This window comes from Pezoporus wallicus, unplaced genomic scaffold (genome assembly GCF_028554395.1).
Source record: "Pezoporus wallicus isolate ANWC-B61680 ecotype Strahan unplaced genomic scaffold, APGP_CSIRO_Pwel_v1 contig_3486, whole genome shotgun sequence".
NCBI lineage: Eukaryota > Metazoa > Chordata > Aves > Psittaciformes > Psittacidae > Pezoporus > Pezoporus wallicus.
Genome location: NW_026642292.1, coordinates 4,173,789 through 4,187,799, shown reverse-complemented (window position 1 = coordinate 4,187,799; position 14,011 = coordinate 4,173,789). Strand labels below are relative to the sequence as shown.

General features: G+C 40.2%; 1 protein-coding gene across 1 annotated transcript in view; it reads left to right on the top strand.

The window, feature by feature from the left end:
• TTLL5 (tubulin tyrosine ligase like 5) overlaps window positions 1-14,011 on the top strand; it is a 133,662-nt gene that overhangs the window by 66,053 nt on the left and 53,598 nt on the right.

Here is a 14,011-nt window from a genome sequence, read left to right as displayed (position 1 = left end):
TGATGGAAGCTGCCTCCTTGGATAAAAAACAGTATCTAAAAAAACATCTCAGGAAAAAGGAAATGTATCTATTTCATCTAAGTCTTTTTCTGAAAAGAACTTTAAAAATAAATTAATAGATTTTCTCCCTAAGCCTACTCATTTCCCGCTTGGCTCCAACTGCTGTGGTTTCATAGGTCCATCTAGAGAACCAAGTTATCTTCTTGCTGCCATTTAAAAATCAGCTATATAAACTTCTGTATTCCTACCACAGCTAGTTACTGCTGGTTAAATTAGGAAGTATAGAAGGGGGAATCTGGAGAGTAATTCACAGAGCTCTGTGAGGGAAGGGCTGTGTAGCTTCCTGAGCTGAGCTGTGTTGGTTTACAGAGGAGCATCCTTTGGTAATTGCAGATGGTGGAGGCTGAAGTCTGTTTAGTCACCTATCAGTGCAGATATATTCAAGTCTGGAAGTGGCTATGAAGTGCAGTGGAAGCTCTGGAAATATGTTGGTCATGCTAAATATGTCTACGTTGCTTTTTGTTTCTGTGCTCTCTGAAGATACTTTCCCCACAGAAGAGTGGGAAATGTATAGAATGAAAGCGCTAATTCCATTCTTTGTGACCAGAAAACAGTAGACACCTCAGCTCCTAGCAAACAATGTAGGTTATTTCCAAGTGAGATTTTGTATTGAGCAACACAGTGTTTGTACAGATAAATATTTCCTTTATGATAAGGTGACCCCTGGTAGAGAAGATCAGTTACCTAAATAATAAAAATAATACAATTGTTTAAAACTATTTCAGAAACTTGGAGTTAGTCTACCTTGTTGTAAAGTACCTGGCTGGTATTAAAGGGACCTGATAGTTGAATTTAATCATGTTTAATGGCAAGATTATACTATTCATTTAGGGAGGGTGTAAGCAAGAGACTTTTGAAAAGACTATTATTGCTGTGGACTGTTTCTTTTCCAAGGGCAAGAACTATAATGTGAGAGCTGAATGCCTTTGTATTTTGGTTCCCTGTGTTGTGCCCAGCTGTGTCTTGGGGGTAGGGGTTCTCTGAATGCATTACCTCCTTCCAAGAGCAGCTGGGAAGCTTGTTTTCTGTTCCCGTTCTTGTGAGAATTGCTTCTGGTATCTGTGTGCTAGCTGGGGTCTCTGGGGTACCCAGGAATGTAGGCTCAACAGCTGTGCTTGGAATGATGTTGCCATTCTGGCTGGGAGTCCACCTCTGTTCTTTGTCAATCCCTGCTGTTTCCTACCTATGCCCAAAGCACCTGTTTCATGTTTTTCTCTCTTACACTCATTTCAATCAGTTTAATTTATTCAATCAGTTTAATTCAATTAAATTTAATTGAATATTCAATCAGTTTAATTTATTAAGCAATTTTCTGCTAAAATTACAATATTCAAATGGAAAATTTTAAATGTAAGTATTTTAAGAGCATGGAACAAGGTATTTCAAATCTGTCATCTTAAGAAAACAAGATTTTTGTGATTACATCAGCTTTCTGTCTTATCAGTTCTCTCCATTCTCTTCTGAAACACCAGATGGCAATTTCATGGTGATACTCATGAAAAGTTCATGAAATGAACAGTTCTTGTGATATGAAAGATGGAGATGGTAGAAAGGTAAAGCATTACTGATGTGTGGTTTCATTCCCTTGTACGGTTACTTTTGAGTCGCTTCACAAAGTGTGTGAGAACATTTTGCCTTGCACTAATTTGTATTTTTGAAAAATATTTTTCATTATATGGTATAAAATTTCATCAGTGTATCTTTATACTTGCAACATTGGGAAAACAAGGGTGCCTTCACAGTGGTATACAATAGAAATACTGATCTAGAACCATGAAAATCATTACTTAATCCCCTGCATCACTGTATGATGTCTTACTGCCTAGTTGCATGAACAAGAGATGTATAAAGAGACACAGTATTATTGTATATTAGACTAGAAAAGGAGCAGCAGTTACTTCTGTAACTGTCTTTAATGGCAATGTCTTTCCTGCACTTATCTTAAGGACACACTTGAGTAGGACAATCTCAGGTTATGAAAGATAAATAATCAGCTTTACAAATTAATACAATGAAGCTGCTAGGGAGAGTCTTTGTTGTTTAACATACCTGTAACAATGAATGTTGGTTTTTACTTCTGAGGAATTTTATTCCATTTTATTTACTTAAAATCACATATTTACAATGTTTTTGTGACTACATAAAATTTAATAGCAAAACTGATTTTGAGGTTATGACAAACAGTAGAGTTATGTGCTTCTGTGTGTAAGAGCTGTAGTACCCACAGTATTCAAAAACAAGAAGATATTCCTCTAACTGAACTACCCCAATACCTTTGGGAGAAAGCGAGAGAGATCTGTAATGGAACATGTGTGCTTTTCAGGATCCAGCATTAACCTGGGAAGTTCATGGCTAAGTAGGGTAATAAGGGAGGTATCTGAGATCAAAAGGTCATAAGAGAACAAATAAGAAAGAGAAAGCTTCTGTCCAAATTCTCCAAGTTTCAACTAAATTAGTCTTAAAGATATGTTCTTACCTTTTTCATGAAAAATGTTAGAGGCAGAGAAGTACAAGGCCCGTGAGTGTTTCAGTCAAGGGTGAAAATCAAGTGGAGTTCAAAATATTCTGTTCTCTTTGGACTGCTGCCTATCCAGTCAGAGTACATATATAAATTAGCCTGTTTACTGCTAATTTGGAACTGGCTGCAGTATGTGCTTGTTTTTGCTTGTTATTTAAGGGAATGCAGGGAGGGAAGATTTTGACTATATCATAGGTAGCAGACTTGTGAATGATGTGGTTATTAACCAGGGAGACACGTGGGGATGCCACATGAAATTAGATTTCCTTCAATGTGCTATTGATAGATTAATTTGTTAATTCAATGGGGATATATTCTAGGTCTGTAGAAACAATTTTTGGAGACCGTGTAATTTGCATTTTTCACTATACTAGGTATAGAGGAGATAAATTTTTCTTCCCAGGTAATGAAGTTAAACTTGTAGAAGAAAAGCAAAAAATGTTCTGTGAGACTTCTGTGGCTGGATGGTATACCTTCAGGAGTTCAGAAATGCAAGAGTGAAGTGACAAAGTTTCTGCTGAAAGGTGGAGTCTGTGGTAAAGCTGGTATAGAGGACAGATAGGCAACAAATAAAAAGTGGAAGCAAGGACAGGTGGCCTGGGAAGAATGCAGGGATGTTGGCCGGGAAGCTAGGGACCAGGTTAGGAAGGCTAAGGCCCAGTTAGAATTAAACTTGGCTAGGGATGTGAAACATAACAGGAAGGGATTCTATAGGTACATTGCAAATAAAAGACAGACTAGGGACAACATGGCCCCCTCTGGAAGCTATCAGGAGAACTGGCTACACAGGATTTGGAGAAAGCTGAGGTTCTTAATGACTTCTTTCTGTCGGTCTTCCCTGGCAAATGCTCTGACCACACCACCCAAGTCTTGGAAGGCAGACACAGGGACTGTGAGAATGAAGACCTTGGTCCCACTGTAGGAGAGGATCTGGTTCGAGACCATCTTAAGAACCTGAACATACAAGTCCGTGGGACCTGATGGACTCCATCCACGGGTCCTGAAGGAGCTGGTGAATGAAGTTGCTAAGATACTGTCCGTTATATTTGAAAAATCATGGCAGTCAGATGAAGTTCCTGATGACTGGAAAAAGGGAAATATAACCCCCATTTTCAAGAAGGGGAAAATGGATGACCCAGGGAATTACAGACCAGTCAGTCTCACCTCTGTGCCTGGCAAAATCTTGGAGCAGATTCTCCTGGAAGGCATGCTAAAGCACATGAAAAACAACAAGGTGCTTGGTGACAGCCAGCATGGCTTCACTAAGGGGAAATCCTGCCTGACCAATTTGGTGGCCTTCTATGATGGGGCTACGGAACTCATGGACAGGGGTAGAGCAGTTGATGTCATCTACCTGGACTTGTTTAAAGTGTTCGACACTGTCCCACACGACATCCTTGTCTCTAAATTGGAGAGACATCAATGTGATGGATGGACCACTCGAGGCATGAAGAACTGGCTGGATGGCCCCACGCAAAAAGCTGTGGTCAGTGGCTCAATGTCCAGCTGGAAACCGGTAACGAGTGGTGTCCCTCAGGGATCGGTGTTGGGACCGGTCTTGTTCACCATCTTTGTCGCTGACATGGACAGTGGGATTGAGTGTGCCCTCATCAAGTTTGCCGATGACACCAAGCTGTGTGGTTCAGTTGATACGCTCGAGGGAAGGAATGCCATCCAGAGGGACCTTGACACGCTTGTGAGGTGGGCTGATGCCAGCCTCATGAAGTTTAACCATGCCAAGTGCAAGGTCCTACATCTGAGTCGAAGCAATCCCAGGCACAGCTACAGGTTGGGCAAAGAAGAGATTCAGAGCAGCCCTGCAGAGAAGGACTTGGGGCTGCTGGTCAATGAGACAATGAACATGAGTAGGCTTCAGTGTGCACTCACAGCCCAGAAAGCCAACTGTATCCTGGGCTGCATCAAAAGGAGCGTGACCAGCAGGTCGAAGGAGGTGATCCTGCCCCTCTGCTCTGCTCTTGTGAGACCTCACTTGGAGTATTGTGTGCAGTTCTGGTATCCTCAACATAAAAAGGACATGGAACTGTTGGAACAAGTCCAGAGGAGGGCCACGAGGATGATCAGGGGACTGGAGCACCTCCCGTATGAAGATAGGCTGAGAAAGTTGGGGCTGTTCAGCCTGGAGAAGAGAAGGCTGCGTGGAGACCTCATAGCAGCCTTCCAGTATCTGAAGGGGGCCTATAGGGATGCTGGGGAGGGACTCTTCATTAGGGACTGTAGTGACAGGACAAGGGGTAACAGGTTAAAACTTAAACAGGGGAAGTTTAGGTTGGATATAAGGAGGAAATTCTTTACTGTGAGGGTGGTGAGGCACTGGAATGGGTTGCCCAGGGAAGCTGTGAATGCTCCATCCGTGGCAGTGTTCAAGGCCAGGTTGGACACAGTCTTGGGTGAGATGGTTTAATGTGAGGTGTCCCTGCCCATGGTGGGGGGGTTGGAAGCAGATGATCTTAAGGTCCTTTACAGCCCTAACTATTCTATGATTCTAAATGCACTGGCTGTAATAAGGACCCTAAAGTTTTCTGTAAATTAAAGCAGAGGGTCTTGCTCTGTTAGCAGATATATATTAAATTGAAATAAAAATGGAATTTTAATTCACTCAGGTAAACATAATTCAGACAAAAAAACCCACAAACACAAACCCCACCAAATCCTAAAACCCAAAACCCCCATCCCATATCTTGATCTATTAGAATTCTTTGAACTGAGAAAAATAGCATCTACTGGAACTGGTTCTTGTTCTTCAAATTTACAAAAAGGTTTTTTACAAGCTTTCAGCAATTATTGTTAGGCAAGACAGGTATCTCTAGGGTAAGAGGTGAAGTTTTGTTACAGATTGAAAGCAGACAAAAAGCAAACAAAAGAGTAACTAGCCAGTTTGCTATATATCAAGTGGGTAACTGAAGACACAGAATGCAGAATGAACATGATGGACTGTAAAGATTTTAAAGGAGGAAGTTCATAATGGTTGGCATGTTATTCCCTAAAGAATGACTATGAAAGCAAGTTATTGCAAGATAACACGGGGTGTGAATTTACAGTAGATTAACTCCTTTATAGCGTTCACCCATGTGAATACATACTTGTGCAGCTCATGTTCACTACATGCGGTAACTTCTTGTTACCTTCAGTGTAATGTAGGCTACAAGTGTCCAGATGTTCCATTACTGTGAAGTTGTGTTTAAGCTATAAACTTAAAACTTGAGCATGCCTCCTGATAATTTGTCAGTACAATTGTTGATCATCATGAGGAAAGCTAAGAGAAATGTAACAACTGCATTAACTGGGAAATGCAATGGCAGATGAAGTTCAGTGTTTTTAAATAACTGATTACGTGACAAGCAATAATTTTAACCACTTGAAGTAATATCCTTTAATCATCCAGGGAAGAAAACATCAGTTTTGTTCTAGAAAGCTCAGTGGAGATACCTGTTCTAAGTCAAGTAGTAAAGGCAACAAAGAAAAATAAGTAGCATGTTTAAGGAACAGGGTAGGAAATGGTATGTAGTCATGTAAGCATCGGTTACAGGCCCTCCACTGAAAAACTGTTTTCAGTTCTGGTGGTCATTTCTAAAGCAAATTCAGGAAAAATAACTGGGATTCACAGTTGAGTGACTACAACAATTAACTGCAAAATACATTTTTAATAAGGCAGTGAAAATATAAGGCTTGTTTGTTTAGGGAGGAGATAGGTATGAAGGAATTATATAGAGCAGTGGGTGACCAGGTAAATAAAGACTTATTAATGTTTCTCATAAGAAGGGGATATTCATCTTGGTAGGAAGACATCAGAGCAAAAACTGTTCATAAAAGTGAATAGTTATTGTCACAGAATATTGACTTGCCTTGCCAAGAATAATCACTTGACTTCTGAAACTTCATGCAGTAAGATAGCATTAAGACAGAAAACAGGACATAGTTGAACAATGAGCATTTTGCAAATGATAGACCCTTAGCTTTTAATATACAGAAATATCAAATTAATTTTTCTTATCAATAAGATGTTTCAGTTAGATGCATGGAAACCAAGATTCCTTTCATTTTCTGAACTATGTCAGGCAGGATAGCAAGTTTGCTGACCTATTGCTCTGAGCTGATGTGTTGTCTTTAATACTGAGAAATGTGTGCCATGCTGCTTCTTCCATACTTATGACCTTTTCTCTGCTACATTACATTACTGTAGTCAAGCTAAATATTTCCTTTATGATAAGAGATTTACTGAGACACTTGTGGGGAAGTTGATATCTGAAAATAGTGATTTTCCTAGTTACAGCATGCAAATGACTGCTAATTATTTTTAGAGGGATGTCTTTCTTGATATTTGTGGTGCTTCAGCTGCAGTGTTGTCAGTGTGTTAATGATACTCAGTTTTTCAGTTGTCGTGAAATTTTCTTGTTCAGTTAGCCCATTGCCTGGCATGAGTATAAGATAGTAATGGTACTATTGAAGAATCATGGTATATACATTGGTGGTGTGTTGGGGAATAAAGCCTGAAAATACAGATTGGTAAACCCCTTTCATTGTATAGGGACATGCTTGCCTTTCTTGCCTTGATTTATCATATAGGGACCTTACTGGCTACAGCATTATTTCTGGACAGCTAAATGAAGAGATATTTATGTCTGTACCTACTGTTAGTCACTGGTCTTTCCTGATGGATAGATACATGAAGGCGGTGAACAAAATAATCCAGATTTATTTTCCCTCTGTATTGTTTACCCGGCATTAATCCTTAAGTCATTACTTAACATGGGCTTAGCTTAAAATATTTCTTTGTGCTTGTATTGCAGGACTTGCCATCGGGAGGATATAAAAATGCACAGCATGTGTGTAGATCCAGAGCCAGGGGGCTGGATCCTGGATATGTATTTTTTCTTTGTGGGTAGCATGCTACTTATTTTTGAAATATGCTCTAAGGTAAAAAGAAGGTTTTCTTCTGCAATGGATCTGTGTGAGGTCCCTATCACTGACTGGCATGGGGGGCTGCAGCTGATACCTACCAGGCTCTAGTACTTTGTAGTTATTACTGCTAGTGAACTGAAGAATGTGTTGAATTGGCCAGCTTCACCAGGAGGAGGAGGAAGAGAAGGAGGAGGGGAAGCCTGGTGGGAGCTCTGACCCTCTCTGTGAGGGAGAGTGTGAGATTTCAGGACTTGGTTATCATTAGGAATAGCTCCAGTTCTTCTAGCCAGCCAGTTTAATCACAGGGATAGCATCAGACCACCCAGACAAAGGCTATACCGAGCTGCCTCTGTCTCTGCTGTGTAGGCCGTCAGTGCCCAAGATCCAGCAGCCAGGGTTCCTGCAAACATGCTGATAGATCTGTGGGAGGGCGGGGTACTTTTCTTACTCTGCATTTTTCATTTGGACAGAAGGTACAAATTAAAAAGAAGCAGATTGGTTTACTAAACCTTAGGACAGGGGAGAAGGAGTGAGGAGCAATTGGAATGGGCCAGAATGACCTTGTGGGAATAATTTGCCACAGCAATCCCAAAATAGCAAGTTTCAACTTAATATCAGTTACAACAATATTTGAACCCACACTAATCCTCAGTTACCTGTCTCAATTATGCAGTGTGGTACCCTGGCTTCTTTTGTCCTCAGCAGAGGAAAAGTGCCACAAAGCAAATGGCCAACATGCCAAAATGTACTCTACTGGTCCCAGTGAGTATCAGCTCTTTTAGTTCTAGAGCTGAGCAGTGCAACATGGTGACTGCAAAAAGACCATGAAACTTAGGGTGCAGCATTTGCAGAAATTTGGTGAGGATGTTTTCCCTAACAAAGGTTTTTTTTTCAGTTAGTCCCTTGCTTTGACTCAAACAACTTTATCTGAATCTTAATCAGATTTATTTTCCTTATTTAAGCATTTGGTTGGCTTTTACCTTTTTACTGATGGAGAGGAAAGGAAGTGTAAAGGGAAGAGGGCATCTCACTGTGACTAGGAAGAGGAGCAAGAAGATGGGAGATGAAGTCTAAGGGATAGTTTTCTTTCCTCTCACACAGCTCTGCATTGCTGCAGGGTCCCATCTCCTCAGCTCCAAGCTGTTCACACAGAAGCTGGAATTACTTTTAATACTACTGATTTGTAGCATCAGCAGTAATGTCTCAGAAGAAGCTGTAGGAAGTGAAAATGTCAATGCAGTTTTGACAGTGCTCAAACTGAACCCCTTCTGCTCTGAGGCTCCAAAGGGAATAGGAGCAGAAGTTTTTCTTAGGATGCAGTAACATCTGTAGATGTGGGCCACGCTGAGCAGATAGAATGCATGTTATAGGAAAGATTACACCCTGATCATCAAATGTTTGGCATGACTGTGCCTTATCAAAATCACTCCCACTAGGAACTTTTGAATCAGAGAGCATCTAAATGAAAGCTTGACTTTTTCAGGAGAAGGAAGAAGGGAGTACAGCCATCCACAGCAGCAGCACTAACTTTGGTTTTGTTATTTTTCTCCTTTTTTTCATTGTTAAATGGACGCATACACTGGAGACACTACAAAGGAATTTTTAAGTTTGTCAGGTTTCCCAGGAATGTCTCTGGCAGGTCTTTGTCTGGAACATTTTCTGGAGACGGGAACATTTGTGCTCTGTATGCATATGTATATCCTGTAAGCTGGATATACATGAGCAGAGGAGGAATGTCAGAGGCCTTTGGCCAGATCAGCCTTGGTACACACACAGATTTCACACTTCCCAGCCTGTTAGCCCCAGTTCTTCCCTTCTGGCTGGTTGCTCCTGAAAATTCAAATCTGTACATAAAATAAAGGTGGTTTAGTATGGGGTGTGGTCAGGAAGCTGGCCTGGGTAACAAAAAGGTGGTCCTAGGAAAATCTGCTTGTATTACGTGGTTTCTTCAAGGAATTTGTAGTAGGTGTATTTTGTGCTGCTATTCAGGCAGTGAAAGTGTTTGTGTGTGTGTGTGTATGTGTGTTAGAGATTTATGGTTTGGGTTTTCCTTTGCTTTTTAAGGAAAGAGGCAGGTTAAGATCCTGTGATGTTTCCCATACGGATATGGCCTGTTGGATTCCAGTATCTCGATGAATTAAGTAAGGCAAGGCAGGTGGACTGTCTCCAGTAGAACTGGAAGACCTGGGAGCTCTGTTTTGTTAGACCAAGTCATGTTAGCTTTCACTAGATCTCAGATGTACATGGCAGCTCTGCAGTGAAGTCAAAAACATGCAGCCCACAGACTGGGGAGATGACAAGTTAACACTGAATATTTTTATTGGTCTAGCACCTAGTCACAGTCATCTCTGAAAGCTGAAAGAAGAAAAATATAACTGAAATAATCTGCAATTTTTTAGTTATTTATAGATTTTTATTTTTTTTTTTTTATGACAAGTTGTTAGCTCTTCCCCTGTGTTCCTGGGAATATAAATATCTTACTGATGTCAAAAGCCGCAGGGGTATGTGTGTCTGAGGAAGGCTTGGCAGGTGAAAATACAGCAACTATGAAAGCAAGGTAATGGAAGAAAAGAAACATTTCTTTTATGGCTGTTGGATAAAGATGACATTGCTGGATGAACAGTATTACAATGGAAAATTAGGGATTGACGGAAGGGTCTTGAAGGACTCAAACGGAGCACACAGGGAAAAACAGATGAAAAGGTAAAGGAGAATATATTGCAAATGATGGGACATTTTGTATGCTCTCAGTTTTCTAGTGGAATGCTTTGTTCCTTTGAGCTTATGATACAGTGTCATTTTGTCCTATCTGAAGTATCAAAACCTAAAGATTCTGGTCTGGTCAAAGGTAGAGGAGGAGTGATCTTACCAGTAAAATGATCTTACATCCTTAAAATGATCCATGTCCAATCTTTCTTTAAAGACAAAAGTTTCTCAGTGAGCTGTTGGTGTTCATATATACCTTTGAAACTTCTTGAGAGGGTACATTTGTGGCATTAAGTCTCCTCCTGTTTCAGACTGTGAACTTTTTATCATATTGAAGTTTTTTTTGGGGAGAGACAATGAAGTAGGCCTATGATCGCCGTGTTCCTTTGGCATGTCTTGATCTTCAAAATACGGCTTGGATTCCTTCTCCTCCTCACCAGTAAAATCCAAATGGAAATGAGATGTGTGAACTGGAAAGGATTCAAGTGTGGCTCCAAGTAAGAGAAGTGGTCATCTTTAGACTGTGTAGTTCTCCAGTCCCCAGCACTTTACAGGCAAGAGGATATGACTGGCCTCTGGCAGAAAAATACTGCCAACTGGGGAGTTTTAGGGGTTTTGTATTGCATTGCTTGCTCAGAGTTGTAACACACTGACCAGTGAAATTCGGGATCTGCTGTTCAAGGTATTGGTAATGAAAATTTGGGTCACTGTTCCACTCTGTGCCAAGAGGGCAACTTCAAGAGATGATGTGTCCTTGTTCACCCTGGTTGACTCCTGCAAACCAGCAAGAGAAACACTTAGGCTTTTAGGAGCCTTTTTTAGAGGCTTTTACTGAATTTGTTGAGGCTGATCTACAGCACATATAAATATATATATGTATATATATAATTTTTAATTTTTGGCCATTGTTGACATTTTCTGCTTTAGCTTATTTGAAATATTAGACAAGTTCAAAATGAAAATATTATAGAAAAAAAGATTCTTGGATGTGATAATGAGAAACATTGAAAGAATATTATAATGTAGATCAGAAATGTGAAAGAGATTAAGCTCCTCTTCTGACTCTTACTTGTGATTTCTTAAAGGTACTTATGCAATGGGTCTTGGTCTGTAGAATGCTATTCATTATAAACAAATTCAAAATTCTATCCTGGAGTTTTCTTTCTTCCTATTTGTGTTTGGAGATTTCATTTTTCCTATTTTAATTATAAATCTGATTAACAAAACCAAAAATCTCAACTCTTATATCTGGCACTTTCCAGTACTATTCTGCGTTGTGGCCTTGCTTTCAATCTTAAATTTATTGAGAAATAGATTTTTCTGAATAAAGCAAAAACATAGAGACAAATTCTCTTAAGCTTATGTGGGCCTGCTCTCAGGAAGGCAAGTGTATTGTCATAAACTTACCTTGTAATGCTTAAAAATAATTAAAAAAACCCTAGTAAAAGTAATTTGGCATTATGCAATAATTTGCTTTTTGGCTTATTAGTATTAAACTAATTATAACAGTATATATATATGCCGTTAGGCTTTCTGACAATAGGCTCTGTTTATCAGTATGGCTGTGACAACCCACGTGTTCTTTCCTCCCCTATTTCTTGATGTTAGATAACAACTAGAATTACATAAAGTGGGCTCTCCTCTTTCCATGAGAGCTCTTTGGGATTTACTGTCCCATTGTGTTGTTCACTCAGCATGTTCCTTTCAGCTGTCCCAACAGTTTAAAACTTGTAGTAAAACCTTATGAATCATTCTGTTATGGGGAGTATTAGCTGTGTATTATCTTGCCTTTTACAGACTCCACAGAAAATGTTTTAATGTGAGCAGAGATGTTTGAATATAGGGATGCTGAAGAGCGCAGTGCAGCACACACAGGTCTCCTGTCATAGTGTCAGAAAAAATATTATGAAGTCCCTTACTTCTAGTGAAAAACAGGAATCTTACCAAGCAGGAGAGTCTGAACTCATCTTGATACAACTCATCGTGAAAACTAACTTTGTTCTTGTAGTTGCATACCAATAATCACTTTCCTTGTTGAGCCCCACTAACCTGCCTTTCTTGGTTTTGGGGGAATGGTGAGGTGGTTTGTTTTGTTTTGATTCCCAATACCACATTTTATTTATGGAGATTTTGATATGTCCTTTGGTCCAAGTGCTATCCATTATCTTAAGCCAAAGTAACAACTGATTTGCTGCCAAGTATTTGCCTGCATAAAGGGAAGAATATGGTTTCATCAAATGTGCAGGAAGACTAGTGACTAGAAAATGAAGCTACTCTGTGCAGCACAAATGTGTTGGGGGTGTCCCAGCAATCCACCAAGGCAACATCCTGGCAAGCTAATTATAGCAGCTGAAATGTCTCAGCGCACGGCACAGTAACAAGCAGTAACACCCATCTGGGTGGGCTGGCTGCAGCTAAACCTTACGCTCTTACTGGTGTTCTCTCCCTCATTCTGAATCCCTTGTCTGTATTTAATCCTGCTGTAGTTTAAACACCTGTCTATGTGGAATGTGTGAAATGTCCCTACTACCATACTAAGCTATTTGCTCACGTGCTTTGCTTAGAAAGACAGTTTTCAAATAAACAATGATACAGTATTAGAGAGGAAAGCAGATTGCATTAGTAGAGCAGGGGTGAGGTGGTAATTCATCAGGCTAAATGGTTCTTAGTATCAAGATGATGGAAAAAATGGATAAAGTCATCTTCATTTCACATATTGAATGTGTTAGCAAAGTTGTGATCACTGTTGCTGACAAGCTAAGAATTGTATATATCCTATTTCCTTTGTGTTTGTCTCATTTGCCATTCTTGCTTCTTTTCAGACAATAAACTCTTTGTGGCCAGAAACTGTCATTGTTTAGGTATTTGTATAGTGCCTGGCACAACTGGAACTAAACCTAATTTGAAGCTTTCTGTTCTTGCAATGAAATGCTTTAAATTTTAATTAAATTCTGCAGAAGACAACAGCATTTAAGGGTGAGGTAGAGGCACCAAAATGACACCTTTAGTAATTTTCCATGTAAGATGGGTAGCACTGCCTGTGGCTAAGCTTGCTTTTAGGGCATAAGAGCAGCTGGAAGAGTAACAAAGAACAAACGTGTGGGAAGACAGATCAACTAACTACTCCCATGGAGAGTTCCAGGCTTGAAACTGTGTGGCTCAGGGGCCAGAAGTAGTGGAGAAGCCAGTGCTGGAAGTCTGTAGGAATGAAACTGAGCAGAATATGGAGAATGACACCTGAAACATGGAAGCTGTGACTGACTAAGTGAGAATAACAAGACACAGACAAGGAGTAAGAACAGGAAAGGATAAGGCTCAGAAGGGATGAGGCAAAAAAGGTTGCTTTTGGAGCAGTGAGCAGAAGCCCACTGCGTAACTGCTATAATTTAATCCTGTCCATAACTTGAAGTGGGAGTCAAGATTTCTGAATTTACAAAATGCTTAGGTGCCTCATAGTACTAAACCACAGGAGAAGTGGGAATCTACTGTGCTGCCAGTTGCAATAGTAGTTCATGCCAGAGTTCAGTCAGAGGATATGAAATCTGCAGTCCTGCACAAGTCTATTGTAGGTATGAGTGCAGTGTATTGCAATGAAGCTGGTATGTGCTTGAGTATTGCACACAAATTCTGGTAAAAGAGCATTGTTAAGGTCTCAAAGCTGGGAATTCTTGAGCTATGCTTAAGTCACACTTAAGTGGCTTAACAAGCATCACCTTTGAGGTCTGGAGCAGATGCAGGATTAGGTGTTATACTCTTCCTTCTGTGTCCTGTGTCTCTCTGGCTATATGTCTTCCAGTTGCCACAGAA